A 9,999-nucleotide genomic window follows, 5' to 3' on the forward strand; every position below is an offset into this window, starting at 1 on the left:
CTGGGGCTGGGTGGGGCTGGGTGGGGCGGCTCGGGACTGATTTGAGTCCGCTGGGCGTGGGCCGGGATCCTTTTTCCGTGGCGCGGGCGGGGGAAGTGATGCAGTGGAGGAAGCCCTGAGGCAGGGTGGACCGCTGGGCATTTCCTACTCGTCCAGGGGCCCCCGGAGCTCAAGGGGAAGCCCTGCGTGCCCTATTTCTGGTTAAAAATTCTTTAGAAGTGGTGCACGGAGAGGGAGAGCTGTTTAAGAGTTAACCGAAAGGGGTGGGAGGAAGTGAGGAAGGCGAAAGCAGTTGGAGGAGTGGAGAGAAAGGTCCCTAAAGAGAACACTGTCAGCTAATGATGACAGATAGAGCGCATCCGGAAGACTGGCAATTAAACTACCAGGCCGACTCCGACTCAGTTTCCTGGACGCCAAATCAGTTTCAATAACGTAACAGTTCCTGCTTAGGTACTAACACTCTTCTCTAACATATTCTAATATATTCTTCTGTAATAACTTTAGTAGTAACTTAATTTTAGGAATTAGGTGTGGTTTTTCGTTCACATTTTGGGTACTGCTCATGTATTTATTTTTCTGTTGTTTTCAACTCTATTGAGATATAATTGACATTTAACAATGTGTAAGTTTAATGTAAAACATGTTTGACACACTTATATATTGCAAAATGATCACCACCAGACAGCTAACCCCTCCAGCATGTCACTTAATTACCATGTCTTTTTTTTTTTTTTGTGGTGAGAACATTTAAGATCTAATCTCAAAAGATACAGTGTTATTAACTCTAAGCACTATGCTTAGATACCTGGAACTTAGTCATTTTATAATTGGAAGTGTACCCTTGACTAACATCTCCCTACTCTCCCCCTCATTTTAGTGTTTCTGTGAGTTCACCTTTTAAAAATATTTCACATGTAAGTTACACAGTATTTCTCTTTCTGTCTTATTTCACTTAGCATAATGCCTTCAAGTTCCATCTGTGTTGTTGCAAATGACAGGATTTCTTTCTTTCTCATGGCTCTAGTATCCCATGTTATATGCATGTACGTATACTTATACATATCACATCATCTCTGTTCATTCACCTGTGGACAGATAATTATTGTCTTTCCATATCTTAGCTATTGTAGGCACTGCTCATTTAAATCCAAAGCCAAATTGAATAGAAGGTATTATATACTCCATACTTTCATTTACTTGAGAATAATTAATTAGTTATTCATCCATATGGAGGGAGCAAATAGTAGTGTTCATTTTTATGGGAGAGAAAACTGAAGCTCACAGGTTGATTTGCCTAACTTCTCACCCAGCTTATTAAGATTCAAACCCAGGTTTTCTGACTTGCAAGACCTGTGCAGATTGATGCCCTTCCACCTTGTCACTCCAGCTGTCAGGGTATTATACTATTGTTTAGCAGGCTGTGGTAGTAAATCCTCTTTCCTGCAGTGCTGTGGAGGTCCTGTAATCAAATCCTGCAGGCCGTCAAAGTCAGATTCCCTGGGGATTCCCAGTCTCTTGGCTGGATCCCCAGGCTGGAGAGCCTGATGTGGGGCCTAGAATCTTTACAACAGTGTGAAATCTTCTTTGGTATTATTGTTCTCCAGCTTGTGGGTTGCCCACCTGCAGATATAGGATTTGATTTTATCATGGTTGTGCCTCTCCTACCATTTAGTTGTGTCTTCTCCTTTGTCCTTGGATGTGGGGTATCTTTTTTTTTGGTAGGTTCCAGTGTCTTCCTGTCAATGGTTGTTCACCAGCTAGTTGTGATTTGGTGCTCAGGCAGAAGATGAGTACATATCCCTCTACTCCAGCTTGACCCAATTTCCTCAGTATACTAATACTGATTGTTTAGTCACCAAGTCGTGTCTGACTCTTACGACTCCGTGAACTGTAGCTCACCAGGCTTCTCTGTCCATGGGATTCTCCAGGCAAGAATACTTGAGTTGGTTGGCATTTCCTTTGCCAGGGGATCTTCCAGAACCAGGGATTGAGCTTGGATCTCCTGCATTGGCAGGTGGATTCTTTACCATTGAGCCACCAGGGAAGCCCAAATTCTTATTACATACAAATATAAATCATAGGAGAAAACTTTAAAAAGTTATAATAAAATTAGCACAATCTGTTTCATAGGAAAACAGTTTTGCCTGTTATGGTGAGGTGTCACTGTTTACACTGACAGTTGTAAATAAAGAAGGGTGAAAACCCAAATAAAAAGTAAGCAAGACTGAGCTTTGTTAACCATGCCATCAAGAGATTTCACTTTAGGGGGAAAAAACTTAACTTGGGCTACTCTGTATTTACCTGATGGCTGTATCAAGTCAAGCAGTGTAGGTGTATTTAAGAAAATAAATATCTCTATTCTTCTTTCATCCCACCCTTCAGAGTCTACTGATATTAATACTTGATTGTATATAGGGGTCAAGTCAACATATTTTGTATCAGTCAACAAATACCAGGTTTCAACAATTTGGAGTTGTTATACAAATTTAATGTGGGTTGCAGTGATTTTCGGAGAAGGCGATGGCACCCCACTCCAGTACTCTTGCCTGGAAAATCCCATGGGCGGAGGAGCCTGGTAGGCTGCCGTCCATGGGGTCACTAGGAGTAGGACACGACTGAGCGACTTCACTTTCACTTTTCACTTTCATGCATTGGAGAAGGAAATGGCAACCCACTCCAGTGTTCTTGCCTGGAGAATCCCAGGGACGGGGGAGCCTGGTGGGCTGCCGTCTCTGGGGTCGCACAGAGTCGGACACGACTGAAGCGACTTAGCAGCTGCAGCAGCAGCAGCAGCAGTGATTTTATATCAGGAGATGTTTACCATACCAGTGGAAAGTTTGTCATTTAAAATAAGCTTTTTTAGAGCTTACCAGAAGTACACTAATGGTATATAACCTTTTATGAAATAATTATAATTGCCAACTATGGGAGAGAAGACTCTGGTGATATGAAGATTATAATTTTAACCTCTACCTCTAGTTTTGTAATGCAGGGCTCTGCTAAACCTGTTGACTAACATATTTCTCCCAGCACTTGTCACTGCTGAGAGTTGTGTAATAATTTAAAACTCACGCAGGTACTGAAGGTTTCTATGAAACTTGTCTATAGCTATTAATTTTGTACTTCAGAGCATAAGAGTTATTTTGACTCAATTTCCTGGGTAAAACCTCTATCATCAATTAATTGGCAAGAGACAAAAAGAAAAACTATTTAAACTAAATACTTCTACTAGAAGTGTGCCTTCTAGTAGACTGGGATTTGCACTGCCCTCCACTCTTTTTTAGATGTGTGGGTTTCTGCTTACTTTCAAAGCATTGTTGAGTGATGTAAGTGTAAGGCTTGCTTCCTTGTTTAGCATGAAATAAATAATCGCCAGAGGTCTGTGAAAGAGCCTAATGGCATGGGAGCATTTTTGCAAAATGCCACTTATTTTCTAAATCATTTCTAACAATGAACCACAGATGTTACATCCGGGCAGTGATGGCAGGAGGTATTTGGCTCATGGCCTTTATTCCCATGATGAAGATCACAGTTGAGGTAGGTTCTGTGTGCCTGGTGTGCAGAAGGTCCTCAGCTGCCTTGCCTCCAGAAACACTACCCCCACATCCTGCCACCTCATTGATCATTGAATTGAATTAACATCTCTTCCTGTTGGTGTAGAAAGTGATAGAAATATCTTTTTTAATCAGAATGTAGATATTTAGTATGCTGTTTTGTTTCTTGCATTTCCATTGTTCAAACTTAGCTGAGGGAATAAAATTGTTTTCCAAAAAGAAGGCTTATCAGGATCACTTCAGATAGTTCAGGCAAAAGGTTTTTGTTTAGATGGTTGGCTGTGTCAACTAGAAAAAAAGCATGACCTGAAAGTTGAGAATTATGTTTTGTTCGGGAGCTTATTGAGGACCATAGCCTGGGATGACAGCCTCTCAGGTAGTTTTGAGGGACTGTTTCAAAGAGGCAAGGAAGGACCCAGGATATATAGGAGTTTTTTTGCTTTAAAAGCATGAAGAACAAGAAACATGTAGTTGAACATCAAAAGATTCCTGCTAATCACAAAAAACAGACATCTCAAGTTAGAGGTTTTAGTGCTTTTCTTTGTATGGGAGAATGTAAGAATCTGGGCTTATTGAAATCATTCCTTTGATATTCATCTTAACTATTATCTAGGACCTAGTATCCTGTTTTCCCTCCATCCTGAATTCCCTTCAGAGTTCATCATGGGGTGGCGGCAGTGGTTGATGAGTTTATGGCAGTAACATGTCTTCATTTACTGAAAGGGCTGGTGACATTTTTTGACTGCTTTGGATTCCAGACTACCTGTGGTAGAGTTTACTCTCTGAGCCCACAGTTAATAGTCCTTCACTGGAGTGGGGATGGGTGGGAAGAGGCCTATTAACTTTGAGAGGCGATAGTCCAGCTATACCTCTCAAGTATCTTCGTTAGCTTTCTTTTTACTATTGCATTTTTATATAGACATATCTTCTGCACTATCTCTGTCCCCTCACTACAAACTTTAGCCTTAATCACTTGCAAATCTGATTCTTGTACCAGTTTTGCTTTGTCACCATTAGTTGAGCAAACCTGTGCTAGTTGTAGGATTAAGTGCTGAGCTTGTTGTGGGGAGAGTAAGATGCACGTCCTGGCCGTAGAGAGTAGGTTCCACGGAACCAGCCATTTGCAGTAAGTGCTGTTATTGAAGTATGTCCACAACCGTGGAGGAGGACAGGAGATGGCTGCACAGTGGAGATTGCTGGGCCAGCTGTTGAAGAAGCAGGCAGGCAGAAAGTTTGGAGTTCCAAGTATTGCCTGTGGTGGAGGAGAGCAATGATGAGTCTGGGAAGCCAGGAAAGTGTGGCATCATGAAGAATCCTCCAAACATTTTGAGGGTTTTGGATTTTACCCTGTAGGTCAGTGGTCCCCAGCTGGCATCAGGGACTGGTTTCGTGGAAGACAGGTTTTCCATGGATGGGGCGGGGGATGATAGGATGATTCTCAAAAGAAGAATGAAGCCTGGATGAATGAAGCCTGCGCAGTTCACCACAATAGGGTTCATGCTCCTTTGAGAATCTAATGTTGCTGCTGATCTGACAGGACGCAGAACTCAGGCAGTAATGCAAGGGAAGGTCTGTAGCCCGGGAGTTGGGGACCCCAGCTGTAGGTGATCTGGAGCTCATGAAAGATGATTAGGAAAGGAGTGATAGAATCAAATTTGCTTTTGGAAAGGTCTCCCTGTCAGTGCACTGGGAAATGGGTTGGAGAGGGGAGATGGTCAAGGTAAGCCTTTCTGGTAGTCAGGTTCAGAAATGGCCGGTGGTGGTCATGGGAATAGAGAGAAATGGAACTAAGAGCTTGTGAGAGGGGCAGCACCTTTAAGGTCTTGGAGACTGAAGGCTTCCAGCAAACAGAGGAGTCCAAGGTGGGAGCTGAGAGATTAGGTGGAAAGTAATAGCAGGAGGAGGAGAACAGATGTGCAGGAGGGGAGAATTTTGCATTGTTCTGCAAGCCTTACACTTTTCTCTTCTGCTGTAGCTCAGACCATTCCCCTTCCCAGCAATACCAGACTCTCCTTCTCTTTCTCAGCAGCTCCCTCCCGTTCTAAACCCATCACAATCCCAGAAAGCTATTGTTGGTCTCTCTAAGCCCAAAGTGGCCACCAGTGGATGTTCACACTCCTAATTTTTCTATTCCACACAATTAGAACTCACCTTGTATTTTTGTTATTCATTATCTTTGCATTAATTCCACCAGCTATAATGTAAGTTTCTTGAGGGCCGAGACGAGGTCATGTAAAATATCCCAAATGTTATAGACATTCCACTCCTGTAATTTAAGAAAATTCTCTCTTCCTCACCCTCCTCTAAAATGTACTAAACTTTCTGCGATGTTTTGTGTGTTTCTGTTCTAAGTTAGTCCCCTGGTAGCTTTGCTGGTAAAGAATTCGCCTGCAATGCAAGAGACCCCGGGTCAGGAAGATCTTCTGGAGAACGGATAGGCTACCCACTCCCATATTCTTGGGTTTCCCTGGTGGCTCAGCTGGTAAAGAATCCTCCTGCAATGCAGGAGACCTGGGTTCAATCCCTGGATTGGAGAGATCCCCTGGAGAAGGGAACAGTGACCTACTCCAGTATTCTGGCCTGGAGAATTCCAGGGACTGTATGGTTCATGGGGTCTCTAAGAGTCGGACACAACTGGGTTACTTTCAGTGCCCAGAATGATGCTTGATATCTTCAGTGGAAACCAAGTAAATCATCGTTGAAAGGAAGAAGAAATGAATTACTCTGAACAATTAAAATAATTAATTAAATAAATTTATGTAAGTTAAGTAAATTTAATTAAGTAAATAATAAGCATAATGGTTAGTGGTTTTTATGGCCCTGGGGAGTTCTTTTCTCTGGCACTTGGAGATGTGCACAGTCATCTATTATAAAAGTGCTGATTGTACATGTTCGTCCAGGCTCTCTGCTGGGTCCTGTGGCTCCTGCCCTTCCAGCTCCTCACTGTCTGGGAAGGAGGCAGGTATGTGAATAGATGATTGCAGTCATCTGTGATGAATGCTAGACTGTGATCAAGGTGTGTGCTGGTGTCATGGTGGCACCAAGGACAGAATATGTGACCTTGCTTAGGAGGGTCCAGGATGGCTTTACAGAGGCAGTGCTGGCCCCCGAGGAATGGCCAGATAGGTGAGGGGATGTGGAGTGTTCTGAGCATTCCTAAATGTTGCCTGATTTCTCAGCAAATCATCCTCGATGCTGTCCTTGCCCTATTTGCTCTGACAAGCGGCTCTTATGTATATGGTGTGCGTGTGTATGTGTGTATTCTCTACCAGGGTATGATGGCTAAAAAGCAAACTATTCTTAAAGTCCTTCTCTTTGAGCATAGCCAGTCTTACCCTGCTGTTGTTTTCAATTTCAAATCCACAATGTATCTTCCATGTTCTAACTCTCAAGTCTAATAATTACTTTCCAAAAGATTCCCCAGTCTTCTCTTAGCTGTCTTATTGTTCTTTGGATCTGACACAAGCAGCTCTAAAAGAGGGAAAGAGTTCTACACACACATACCCTACCCCTATTTTTTTCTCAAGAGGTTGCAACAATTACATATGTTGATTGCCATGTGTTTCTTTCTCTTTCTTTTAGAAACCAAGAAATTTAGACGCCTGTAAAGATTACCCTCAGAGATGCTATTTAAATTCTAACATTCTTTGGAGGAAGATTATAGTATGTTGTTAAGATCTCCACAGTCTAGCTTTATTTATATTTTTTGGCCATGCTAAGCAGCATGTGAGATCTTAGTTCTCTGACCAGGGATCCAACCCGTTCCTTCTGCAGTGAAAGCATGGAGTCTTGACCACTGGACCACCAGGGAAGTACCAGTCTAATGTTTAGTTAAAGGATGATCTTGCACTCTCAGTGTTATTTGTAGCAAGTTAGATTAAAATCATTGTATTTTATAGAAGTTTCCACTCTAGCTAATTCTTTAGGTTTTCTTCTTTTATCATACACATCACTTTGTGTTTTGCATTCCAGTTACTTTAGCACATTTTAGCAAACTCTATAGCCTTAGAAGAAGAAGTGCTATCTTATTTCCTTTGTACCCTACAACCTAAGTATTATAATGTTTTCACAGAGTCCAAGTATTTGTTAAGAGATGGTATTTTAGATTGTAATGTGAAGCTTTTTTTGTTACAAGTTATAAGCTGGTTGATTTGCTTTTGATACAAATCATTCAGGGTTTGGATCTATGCAAAAATCACTAGTTTTAGAACAGAAAAATATATTTCCAGTCACCTTCAACCAAGGAAATGTACTTCTTGACTGATTGGTAACTCATATGTAAATGTAGAGATTGTGAGAATTTAATACAGGGTAGTCATTGTTTTATGTCAATATTGCTTTTCCTTTAGTTTTGTCTTGCCTTTTAAAATGCAACTAAAATTATTTAGCACCCATCTTAAAAGAAGTAGCCAGTTTAAAGACTGCTTGATGAAAATGTCAACAATAGAATATTTTGGACATGTGCCAAAGAGCAATCCAAATACTATTCAGCCCCAAATCAGACGGAATGTTTGCACAGAAGACAAGTTGAAGGGTTAATAGGCAACTTTCTCTGCTATGGTACTTATTACTGCCCTGGCTACATGTCTGAATATTAATTGAAAGAACTTGCTACAGTAAGTTGTTCAGCAGCCAAAAATACAAATGGAAGAAAATGTATTCTTTTGTGAAGTCCAGATGTTGCTTTTATATTTAATGCTTTCAATCTAGAGCATTGAAACTCTACTGTTTCCCACATTATTTGAAAATACAAATACTTGAAATTGGGGGGAAAAAGGATATTAGTCATTAAAATTCTCTTTTCTATAATTTTTATTTTAACTTTGGCAGAACTTGAGCCAGAGGTCAAAGTCATGTAAATAGATGTTCTTTCACAGAGTGCAATTATGCAAATTATAGGTTTGTTTATAAAGCTTGTTTTATATAAACTAACATTCTGTTTACATAATTTATTTTTTTATGATTTCTTCAGACATTCTATCTAGATGTTTGAAAAATAATCTTTGACTTGGCACAGACAAGATGATGGTGAAATTTTTCTTCTGGCATCACTATTTATTTTTACTTTTTTCTGATTTGTGCGAAGTTTCTAATAAGTTATTCCCCACTAAATTTAAAACAAAAATAATACAACCTCCCCACATATAAACCCTTAACATTATTTTAAATGTTTTGTTATAATTTGTATTATGATTTTAAACAATTGCATTCATTTGTTGTATTATTTTTTTCTACTGTTCCTTATTAAACAAGTCCTGAATGCTCAATCTGTGTAAAACATAAGATACTTTTATTTTTCTAAAGCCAACAAGCAAAAAAAGAAAAACCAACAAATCAAACCCACCTTTGTTTCTAAGTAATACAGATAGTGAAGAAAGAGTGTAAGCTCACTGATCACAGAGTCGGACACGACTGAAGCGACTTAGCAGCAGCAGCAGCAGCAGCAGCAGCAGGGAAGGTAGAAGATTTTAAAGACAGAGCCTCTTGCATTCACTGCGGTGAGTTATTCCTTAAAGAGGAGAGTTTAAAGCAAAAGGAAGAAAGAGCCTATGAAGCCTGTGCTAATACAGAGCTGTGAGGAGGGAAGACAGGCCTGTAGTCGGAAGACCTGAATTAGCGGTTGGCTTTGGGCCCTTAGAATCTATCAACTGGAGCAAGTTTCTTGACTTCACAGCCTGTGTTTTTGGCCTTTGGGGGATTGCTAAGAAGAGGCAAGGAGGCTGGTATAGTGCTGGTGTGCTGAGTTGCTTCAGTTGTGTCCGACTATTGCGACTCTATGGATTGCAGCCAGCCAGGCCCTCTGTCCATGGGATTCTCCAGGCAAGAATACTGGAGTGGATTGCCAGACCCTCCTCTCGGGGGTCTACCCCATGTCTCTTATGTCTCCTGCATTGGCATGCGGGTTCTTTACCACTGGTGCCGCCTGGGAAGCCCCAGCAGTGCTGGGTATGGGGCATTTTCACTCATACTACCTGAGTGGCACTTAGAATATCACCATCATAACGAATTCTTTTACTTAACAGCAGTCATAGGAACGGCTGCTCTTATCCTCGGAGAGCCCTGAGTCCTTCCCCACTGTCTGTCTTGTGCTGCTCTGTTCACATTATGCGCGCAGGAACTGCCCACTAAGTGTCAGGTTGAGGGAGATCGTGACCGTGGCTGTGCTGCAGACACATGTACTTAGAGATAAAAGAGTTGAAGAATAGCATGTGGTTTCTGCAAAGAGATAATTACTATGTGTTTTCCTATATTCTTACTGATCTTCAGATGGGATGATAATGTTCTTCAGATTCCAGGAAAGCTATTTCAGGGGGAATCTCTTTCAGGGAATCTTAGCAAAAGATTCCAACAGCTGACACTTTGTGGGCTCCTGATAAATGACTCATAAATGTAAGATGGTATTTTCATCGGTAGCACCTGTGGCTTTTCCCGTTCTCCCAATTGC

Source organism: Oryx dammah, unplaced genomic scaffold (assembly GCF_014754425.2).
Source record: "Oryx dammah isolate SB20612 unplaced genomic scaffold, SCBI_Odam_1.1 HiC_scaffold_29, whole genome shotgun sequence".
NCBI classification, from domain to species: Eukaryota; Metazoa; Chordata; class Mammalia; order Artiodactyla; family Bovidae; genus Oryx; species Oryx dammah.